Source organism: Globicephala melas, chromosome 5 (assembly GCF_963455315.2).
Source record: "Globicephala melas chromosome 5, mGloMel1.2, whole genome shotgun sequence".
Classification (NCBI taxonomy): Eukaryota; Metazoa; Chordata; class Mammalia; order Artiodactyla; family Delphinidae; genus Globicephala; species Globicephala melas.
This window is the reverse complement of record NC_083318.1, coordinates 32,978,907-32,989,278: the sequence shown is the minus strand read 5'-3', so window position 1 is coordinate 32,989,278 and position 10,372 is coordinate 32,978,907. Positions and strand designations below refer to the sequence as shown.

General features: G+C 38.7%; 1 pseudogene; it reads left to right on the top strand.

Annotated features, from left to right (window-relative positions):
• The first annotated feature begins 4,648 nt into the window (after positions 1 to 4,648).
• On the top strand, positions 4,649 to 6,138 carry LOC115857241 (26S proteasome regulatory subunit 7 pseudogene; annotated as a pseudogene).
• Positions 6,139 to 10,372: the final 4,234 nt, after the last annotated feature.

Genomic DNA, 10,372 nt, shown 5'->3' with positions numbered 1-10,372 from the left:
GATTTACAGCTATTGTTTACCCATTTAAAATGTTCTGACTTAGGAGTAGACTGTTGCCATGTTATGAGGACAACAGGATAGCAAAAGTCTGACAATGAGGGGTTAATGTTTTGTAGAAGCAGAATGAGCTTTATCTACATGTGCCATAATCTTCATAGATCATTGTGAAATAATATTTACTTTACCAAAGTAACAATACAAGATTTCAAAGGCAAATATAGAACAGAGCACTTGAGGTAAAGAAACTTAAAATCTGTTATCAAAGGCAGTTCAACATCTCAAGAAAACTTGTACCATGCATAAAACTCTTTTCTCGGAGTCCACTTTCTACAAACCTTTTTTTTTTTTAATCACTTTCTGTATTCATCATTTTATTTTCCCATTCAGAAACAGCCACCTGTAAGTCAGACCTACTTCCTTTTTCCTTAATAAAATGTAATTCCAGTCCTCATACCTTTTTTTACTAAAAACACATGTCCTCCTTTTCTTAAGCAACCATGAATGGTCCTTTATATCAGCAGTCTGTAGATTGGTAAACATAAATCACCCAAAGCTCTTATCTCATTTGCATTTTCTTTCCTTAAAAGTTTCTTCACATTAAGTTACTTTCCTTGCTGACAAATTTGCAACAGATATAAGAAGATCTTATTTAGCTTATATTGAGCCTAGGCACAATAAAAGTATTACACTTAATGTTGATGACTTCTACGACATGTCTATATTAATTAGATTAACAAACATTAATACCAGGTATCAATTTAATATTGAATATTTCCCAGTTCACATGAGCCTGAAATTCATTTAGCTTAATTTCTCTTGTATTTAGAATTGTTTGATTTGTAAACACTTACTTTTCTTTAAGCATTAGAGCTCATTTATAAATTAACCTTAGCAATGTTATCCAAAGATAAAGCATACTGAGACATACACATATACCCAGACAGACAGAGATCTCATAGTTTCCGCTTGAGATTTAAAATGTCTCTTGGTCCCTTTCCTTTTTTTAAAAAAATATATTTCCCATAATTTCTTTGTAGTTATTCCATTAATCTTTTCTCTTGTCACTCCGCTCTTAAGGAGGGCTCAGAACATTTCTTTCCGGGACACTCTGTCTGCTCGCCTCACTTTCCCTTTCTCTTCTTTCTTTTCAAAGTTCCATTCTTCCAAGTCTCCTAATTGTTGTACTTTATCAAGGACTTCAGAGATGGGATTCCCTGTCTCATTTAGCAGAAGGGTCAAAATTACATGTTTGTAACAAAGAGGAGCAGTCTTAAAAACTTTATTTCTTATTTGAATAGTCAGGGAAATGTCAGTCATGTTATCCGGATGTCCAATAAAAATAGCATGTTTCATAGCCTCTTCCTTTAGTCTCTGGACACAGTCCTTAATAGTGTACCAGGGAAGGTCACTTCCAGGCCAAGCAGACTCTATAGGGTATTTCTTAAGGCACCCTTCAGCGACTATTTCCAGGAGATTGGAGTCACCTGGGTGATTGGCTTTGTCTTTGAAAGCCTGTTGCACAAGAGTCATTACTATTGGTGCCGAATTTATGGGCATCTCCATCATCAGTCAATATTCCGGCGGCCCTGGCATCATAAACACGAACTACCCAAGTATCTAAAGGTTCTCCTGATCTTTGAGTTAAATGCCCTCAAATATCATTAATTTCATGTTGAGTATAATCCTCCAGGATTTCTTATTACATTTCCCTGAGCGTCAGTTTCCATTTTTCACCACCAAGCAGGCTGTGCCTTAAAGTTAGGTGGTTTAAGTTCTTCCTTCGACTGAGGTGGGGCTGACTTCCAACCCAAATCATCATTTTCATCAGATTCTGATTGTGAGCTACCATCCCAGATATCTGCATCCCAGGTATCCTGGGTCCCAGTCTACCCCAGCTTTAGCTATAGCCAGATGTACTTTCTTTTTGTTTACTTTGCCCCGCCACTTTCAATATTTGGCTTGGACAACTTTAACAGCAGCTTTTTCGGCTATGTACTGGAAAGTGGAGACCTGATCAGCTAGAATATAATTTTGACATTGAAGCATGGACGATCGTCCAGCAGCAGTTGTTAGGTGTGCAAGCAAGTGCACAGTCCAGGCAGGGCCAGAGGTCGGGCAGAGGCCTGCTTCTGCCTCTGAAGCCTGAACAAGACTCCTTTACTAGTTTGTCCAACACATGTTAAACGTAAGAATTCACTTGGTGAGAAGGAATTAGGAAGGACTTTACAGTTCAAGCAAAGCTTGATCAGGACACATGTATAAAGGAGAACAATAGGATTAGGCAACCACTGGGAAACTAAAACTCAAGTTGCAGAGAAATGGAAACAATGGGAGTGGTAGGTGGGAGCTAGAATATGATGTGACTTGTAGACCATGGTAAGGAGTTTGGCTTTGTCTTGGTCACTCAAAATTATTAAGTAGTTACATTAGGACATTTTTGTGCTAGAAAAGATAGCCTGAGCAAAATGAAAGATGGAGTCATTCTGTGTTATTATCCCAAACAGGGGGTGAATCAAACATGTAGATCTCATTTCTGGCTCTATTTATCTTGACTTTCTCATATTATCCTCTAGTATTCCTTTCCAGGAGAGAGATCTTGAGAAAGATGGAAAATTAAATTAGATTGAATGTAATAAAAAAGACAGCATTCTCTACATTTAATATTAGAACCACATTGCCCATAAATCACAATATTTTTGTCATGTAAATGCACCTGATTTTTGGTATCCTGATTTATGTATATATCTGGAAAACTAAACGTGGTATGTACCTAAACAAATTAGGAATTGACTAATTTTCGTATTTCCTTTTCAATTAAATATAATCTTAATTGCCTAATCAATATCTTTTCAAAGATGGCATAGCTTATATTCTTTATATGTACTAAATACAGACCAAGTTAACCTTTTGTAAACTAAAGTATCTAAAAGTACTCTAAGTTTGTTTAAACTATTTTAAGAAATCCTTTTGTGAGAAAAATACTTTCCTGGGACTTCCCTGGTAGCCCAGTGGTTAAGAATACACCTTCCAGTGCAGGAGATGAGGGTTCAATCCCTGGTCGGGGAACTAAGATCCCACATGCCTTGGGACAAATAAGCCCACACACTGCAAGTACTGAGCCCGCATGCTCTGGAGCCCACATGCTGCAACTAGAGAGAAGCCCCCACTCCACAGTGAAGAGTCCACGCGCTGCAGCAAGAGATCTCACATGCCACAGTGAAGATCCCTCTTGCCGCAACTAAGACCTGACGCAGCCAAATATATAAATAAAGAAATAAATATTTAAAAAAAGAAAGAAAAATACTTTCCTTTTCATGTTAGAGCTAGAATATCCAAGTGTGACTATAAGGTGTTTTAGAAAAAAGAACCCTCATTTTTCCATAAGAGCATTTAATGAGTGGCTTTACTTTTACATATGGTTTGCCAAAACAATATAGAACTAATAGAAGTACTTAAAATCATCAAATAATTTGAAATAGGCCATCTCATCAATGACTGAGACATCAGAATAATAATGTTTCTATTGTCTTGGAGCTTGTAGTGGAATCTTTGGGGAATAACTTTGCAAACAAGAAGTATAAATTTCTTATTCTTTACAGGAAATGAATAAATCAATGAACTGAACATATAAATGAAAATTCAGTGTACATTACTAAATTTTATTTTATAAAATTTAAATTAAGGGGCTTCCCTGGTGGCGCAGTGGTTGAGGGTCCGCATGCCGAAGCAGAGGACACCGGTTCGTGCCCCGGTCCAGGAAGATACCACATGCCGCAGAGCGGCTGGGCCCGTGAGCCATGGCCGCTGAGCCTGCGTGTCCGGAGTCTGTGCTCTGCAACGGGAGAGGCCACAACAGTGAAAGGCCCACATACCCCCAAAAAACCAAAAAACAAACAAACAAAAAACCAAAAAAAAATTTAAATCAAGCCAAACTCTAATGTGTAGAAAATAAAGCAAGATATTATGTCTGAAAGAACTTCTAATTAAAGTTTGTATCCAAAGTTATATTTTTGAGAATAATACATGAAATTCTGAAGATAATAGTTCTTTGAATTAAGCCAATCAGTTTAGTAATGTTGATGATTTATGCCATTTGGGATGATATCTATGAATATATATATATATATATATATATATATATATATATATATCCACAAAATTTGGTATTCTTAGGACTGAAACCTAAAACTGAAAATGTTCACAGGCTGCTGTTTTGATGCTTTTTGGAATTTTGAAAGGCAGATTGGTATTAGATCGACACTTTTCCCCCAGGCTCTGAATTCATTTATTTGACCAATGTCTCTAAATTAAAGAAAAAATTTTAATAATCAGTTGTGAAAAGTTATATTACTGGAGTGTATTAAATCAGTAAAGCTATGCTTTGGTGGAGGGAATGCTAATGCATAGCATCCTGAACAATTTGTGCAAATTATAGCATATTTTGGGAGACCATGGATAGATTCATGAAAGGATGAGTAAATTTTCTGGGGTTCAGAGTCATAGATGCTCACTGAGTGTAGGAGAGACAATAAAAATGTTAAAAATTTTGATTTATAGGTTCCTAAAGCCCCTTAGAGTAAGCCTAGTTGGATTATCCACTTGGTCAGTAATCACTTTGACAATATTCTTTAAAAGAGTGTTGAGGAGCGCCACCGGAAGCGAGGAAGGTGCTGTGTAATCACCCAGCAAGCTGAGGTTCTTGGATCTCCTAAAATGCCGGATTACCTCGGTGCAGATCAGCGGAAAACCAAAGAAGATGAGAAAGAAGACAAGCCCATCCGAGCTCTGGATGAGGGGGATATTGCCTTGCTGAAAACTTATGGTCAGAGCACTTACTCTAGGCAAATCAAACAGGTTGAAGATGACATTCAACAACTTCTCAAGAAAATTAATGAGCTCACGGGTATTAAAGAGTCTGACACTGGCCTGGCCCCACCAGCACTCTGGGATTTGGCTGCGGATAAGCAAACACTCCAGAGTGAACAGCCTTTGCAGGTTGCGAGATGCACAAAGATAATCAATGCTGATTCGGAGGACCCGAAGTACATTATCAATGTGAAGCAGTTTGCCAAGTTTGTGGTGGACCTCAGTGATCAGGTTGCACCTACTGACATTGAAGAAGGGATGAGAGTTGGTGTGGACAGAAATAAGTATCAGATTCACATTCCACTGCCTCCTAAGATTGACCCAACAGTTACCATGATGCAGGTGGAGGAAAAACCTGATGTTACATATAGTGATGTGGGTGGCTGTAAGGAACAGATTGAGAAACTTCGAGAAGTAGTTGAAACCCCACTACTTCATCCAGAGAGGTTTGTTAACCTTGGCATTGAGCCTCCTAAGGGTGTGCTGCTCTTTGGTCCACCGGGTACAGGCAAGACACTCTGTGCTCGGGCAGTTGCTAATAGGACCGATGCTTGCTTCATTCGAGTTATTGGATCTGAACTTGTACAGAAGTACGTCGGTGAGGGGGCTCGGATGGTTCGAGAGCTCTTTGAAATGGCCAGAACAAAGAAAGTCTGCCTTATCTTCTTTGATGAAATTGATGCTATTGGAGGGGCTCGTTTTGACGATGGTGCTGGGGGTGACAATGAAGTGCAGAGGACCATGTTGGAACTGATCAATCAGCTGGATGGGTTTGATCCTCGAGGCAACATTAAAGTTCTGATGGCCACAAACAGACCTGACACTCTGGACCCTGCGCTGATGAGGCCCGGGAGACTGGACAGGAAGATTGAGTTTAGCTTACCTGATCTAGAGGGTCGGACTCACATTTTTAAGAATCATGCCCATTCAATGAGTGTTGAAAGAGATATCAGATTTGAATTGTTAGCACGACTGTGTCCAAATAGCACTGGTGCTGAGATCAGAAGCGTCTGCACAGAAGCTGGTATGTTTGCCATCCGAGCACGGCGAAAAATTGCTACTGAGAAGGATTTCTTGGAAGCTGTAAATAAGGTCATCAAGTCCTATGCCAAATTCAGTGCTACTCCACGCTATATGACATACAACTGAGCCCTGGAGGTGTTCGTGAAAACACTTTTCATTGGAATCCTAACCTTATACAGACTTCTTAATAACCATTTCACACACAAAATAAGTGGTTTTCAAAATTGTGTGCTATTTTTTCAGATGTCGTTTCTCTGTGGTACAATAAAGGGCGATATCTAAAAAAAAAAAAAAGAGTGTTGATAGCTCTGTTTTTCTTACACTGATTTAAAATCGGCTTCTATGTAATTTTCACTAATATAGAACTTTGTAAGCTTGGAAAAGTTTGAAATAAACATTAATTATCTTCCTCCTGGTATAAACCATGTAAAATTAACATCTGAAATCTGTATTTACCTTCTTCCAAAATGAGAAATGATGAGTCACAATAAGCTGTTGTACCATGGAGCTCTAGTGCCTGCCCAGGTTAACCCATTGACACAGGAGAAATAGTTCTTTGAGACCTGGGATTGTGCTGGGAGAATAATTCACATACAAGTGCCTGTCATGAGATGGGGAGGAGAGATATAACAGAAGGTCATAGTGTGTTTTGTACCCCCTCATAATCCCAACCCTTGCCTGTCATCTTGTGTTCCACTGTTAATGGGCATGCTATAGGCTAATCAACCTAAACCAGTCTCATTTTTACTCTCCATTTAAAAAGTCTCTCATATTGCTATCTTATATTACTCCTATTGTAATTTAAGGACATTTTAAACCAATTGCCTTTTGATTGGTTCTCAACAGAGGAGAATAGCTAATTAACAGTGTCTGTGCAACAAGTGATTAGATGTCCTTTTCCATGGTAAATAATAGAGCATGACTTTGTTTTCATTCATGTCTTGAGCAACAGGAATTTCCTGCCTATTTCATAAGGATGTTGAAAGGATTCATCAGTTAGTGTACATAAGATTCTTTAAGCTCCACAGAAGAAAGTTGTTACACATAAACATAAAATTTCCACTAGGAAGAGAAATTATGAAGAGAATGTCTCAATGTCTCTTTTTACCATACTTACACTGTCAATTTTATTTTTTCAATTTTTATTTATTTATTGGCCACGCCACGTGGCTTATGGGATCTTAGTTCCCCTACCAGGGATGAAATCCGGGCCCCTTGCAGTGGAAGCTTGGAGTCCTAACCACTGGACTGTAAGGGAATTCCCTACACTGTCAATTTTAGATGTCAAAGTGTGGGCTCTGTTTTTATTTTTTGGATTAGGGCTCTCTAGAAAGTGGAAATAGTGGATTAAGTAAGAGTGAAATAAGGTCTATAGTTCCCTGTGCCCTCAGTGGGTAACTTTCATATTGATATCAATGATATTTTAAACAATACATAGATTTTTTTTCCTCTCAGGCACAATACAGTTTTATTTCTTGAATTTTATAAGAAATGTTATCTCAAATACCCAAAATCAGAAACACGTGCTTTAGGGCTAATAGTATTGCTGTTCTATAAGGTCAGCTCCAAAGACTACATAAAGCTTGGTTAATTTAAAATGAAATAGAAGGGACTTCCCTGGTGGTGCAGTGGTTAAGAATCCGCTTGCCAATGCAAGGGACACGGGTTTGAGCCCTGGTCCAGGAAGATCCCACATGCCATGGAGCAACTAAGCCCGTGCACCACAACTACTGAGCCTGTGCTCCTACGAGCTACAACTACTGAGCCCGTGTGCCACAACTACTGAAGCCTGTGCACTTAGAGCCCATGATCCACAACAAGAGAAGCCACCACAATGAGAAGCCCGCACACCACAACGAAGAGTAGCCCTTCCTCGCCGCAACTAGAGAAAGCCCACGCGCAGCAACGAAGACCCAAAGTAGCCAAAAGTAAATAAATAAACAAGCAAATAAATAAATAAAATGAAATAGAAGCAGCTGTTCTAAGGAATGCAGTATATAAGCTCTCATTTAAGGTTATGTTGTGTTTCTATTATTAATTTTAACTGTGTGTTTTTTGTTTGTTTGTTTTGTTTTGTTTTTTTGCGGTATGTGGGCCTCTCACTGTTGTGGCCTCTCCCATTGCGGAGCACAGGCTCCGGACGCGCAGGCTCAGCGGCCATGCCTCACGGGCCCAGCCGCTCCGCGGCATGTGGGACCCTCCCGGACCGGGGCATGAACCCGTGTCCCCTGCACCGGCAGGCGGACTCTCAACCACTGTGCCACCAGGGAAGCCCTAACTCTGTGTTTTGAGAGAAAGAATTTATTAAAGAAATAAAACCTGGTTTTGCAAATGTTCTGTAACCATACTAAAGTAGACAGTGCATGAAATCATAAAACTCAATTGTAGTCTTTTCTCTCCCTTTTACAAAAAGGAGCATGGGTTGTTTTTTCTGCAGTAGAGGAGATTATAAAATTATTTTTTTCTTCAAGCTAAATTACAAAATGAACTAAATACTGAGAATTTATTTCAGACCATATGACTTAAAGATTGCTCTGACAAACTGAAAGGAGATACGTCGTTTTTTAAAGAGGTTTAACATACTCTTTCCTACTACATGCAGCTCTGAGCTTAATTACAAACACAATAAAGGTATGGACTAGTGGCAAATTATCTAGACAACTCATCAACACGATCTTAAAAGTGGATTGGTACTGGCATTTTCTTGATTTGAAGTTAAGAGCTATCTTGGGTCCCTCCCTTTTTCTTTTTTTTTTTTGGTCTTTATTATTATCATTTTTCTAATTTCTCTTGATGTACTACTGACGTGTGACTCTGGTGTACTATGAAACCTGGATATCCGTCTCAAATTTTTTTAGTTTTTGCACCAGCATATATTTCTTTTATTATTAGAAAAAGTAAAGGTTAGTATAATTGCCATATTGATATAGAAAAGTTTTTCATTTTTAAATGTTTTCTGTGTCTATTATTTAATCATTATGAGGAACCCTAAGAATTGAACTAGCTACATACACCATTGATTTTAATATTTTGAAGAATATTTTCTGGGATATGAGTAGTGATATAATTCACAACACTATTACTATATTCTACATATGTTGCCCTATTGAGTATCTATGATATACTTGTATTAATAACTGATTCTTTCTAGGATACCATTTTGAAGATTAAAATGTTAGATAAATGAATCAAAAACAAATAGAGAATGAATACTTTTATCATTCTATTTAACATACTCTCATCTGCAGTTTGTCCTAGATTGCTCAAATGCTCATGAGATGACAGTGTATTCCAACCCAGAAGTAAATATCAAAGACAATGAGTTAGAATACATTACAATGATCATATAGAGTAAGTAGTTATGCCCTGAGTCAAATCAAGGCATGTGGACAGATAGGTTTATTCAAATAATATTCTAAAAGGGCCATGATGGATTGTCGTATTCAATTATGGAAGCTACAACTAAGTAGGTTGGTTTCCATGATCTTATTCCATTTTGCAATTTATACACACACATTCCTAGGGTAACGAACTGGGTGTGGTTAGGAGAGCAATAGTAGGTACAATCTCTCCTCATTCACCTTTTCCCAGTATTGGGAGCAACATTACCATCCACTCTGCGTTTGATTATTTGGGTGCTTATAATTAGTTCATCTTGGGTGCCCTTTTGGATTTTAGAGTTGTAGTAAACTTTCTCCAAAAAAATGGCATCAAACTGAGACGCTGAATATAGGTTAAGCTTATTTGGCAAGAGTTTGGACTTTAATGGTGTTTGGATTGATTTTCTTTTCTCTTTTTTAAAATTTATTTATTTATTTATTTATTTATTTTTGACTGCATTGGGTCTTCGTTGCCACATGCCGGCTTTCTCTAGTTGCAGCGAGCAGGGGCTACTCTTTGTTGTGGTGCGTTCTCATTGAGGTGGCTTCTCCTGTTGCAGAGCACAGGCTGTAGGCACACAGGCTTCAGTAGTTGTGGCATGCAGGCTTCAGTAGTTGTGGCTTGTGGGCTCTAGAGCGCAGGCTCAGTAGTTGTGGCACACAGGCTTAGTTGCTCCGTGTCATGTGGGATCTTCCCGGACAGGGCTCAAACCCTTGTTCCCTGCATTGGCAGGTGGATTCTTAACCACTGCGCCACCAGGGAATTCCCTGGATTGATTTTCTGAAATAAGATTGTTAACTTCAGTTTCATATTTTTGAAAGAAAAATGTATTTCAAATATTTTATTTTATTTTATTATTATTATTATTTTTTGCAGTACGTGGGCCTCTCACTGTTGTGGCCTTTCCCATTGCGGAGCACAGGCTCCGGATGTGCAGGGTCAGCGGCCATGGCTCACAGGCCCAGCCGCTCCGTGGCATGTGGGATCTTCCCAGACTGGGGCACGAACCCGTGTCCCGTGCATCCGCAGGCGGACTCTCAACCACTGCGCCACCAGGGAAGCCCAAAATATTTTATTTTAAATCACTAAAATATAAGCATTA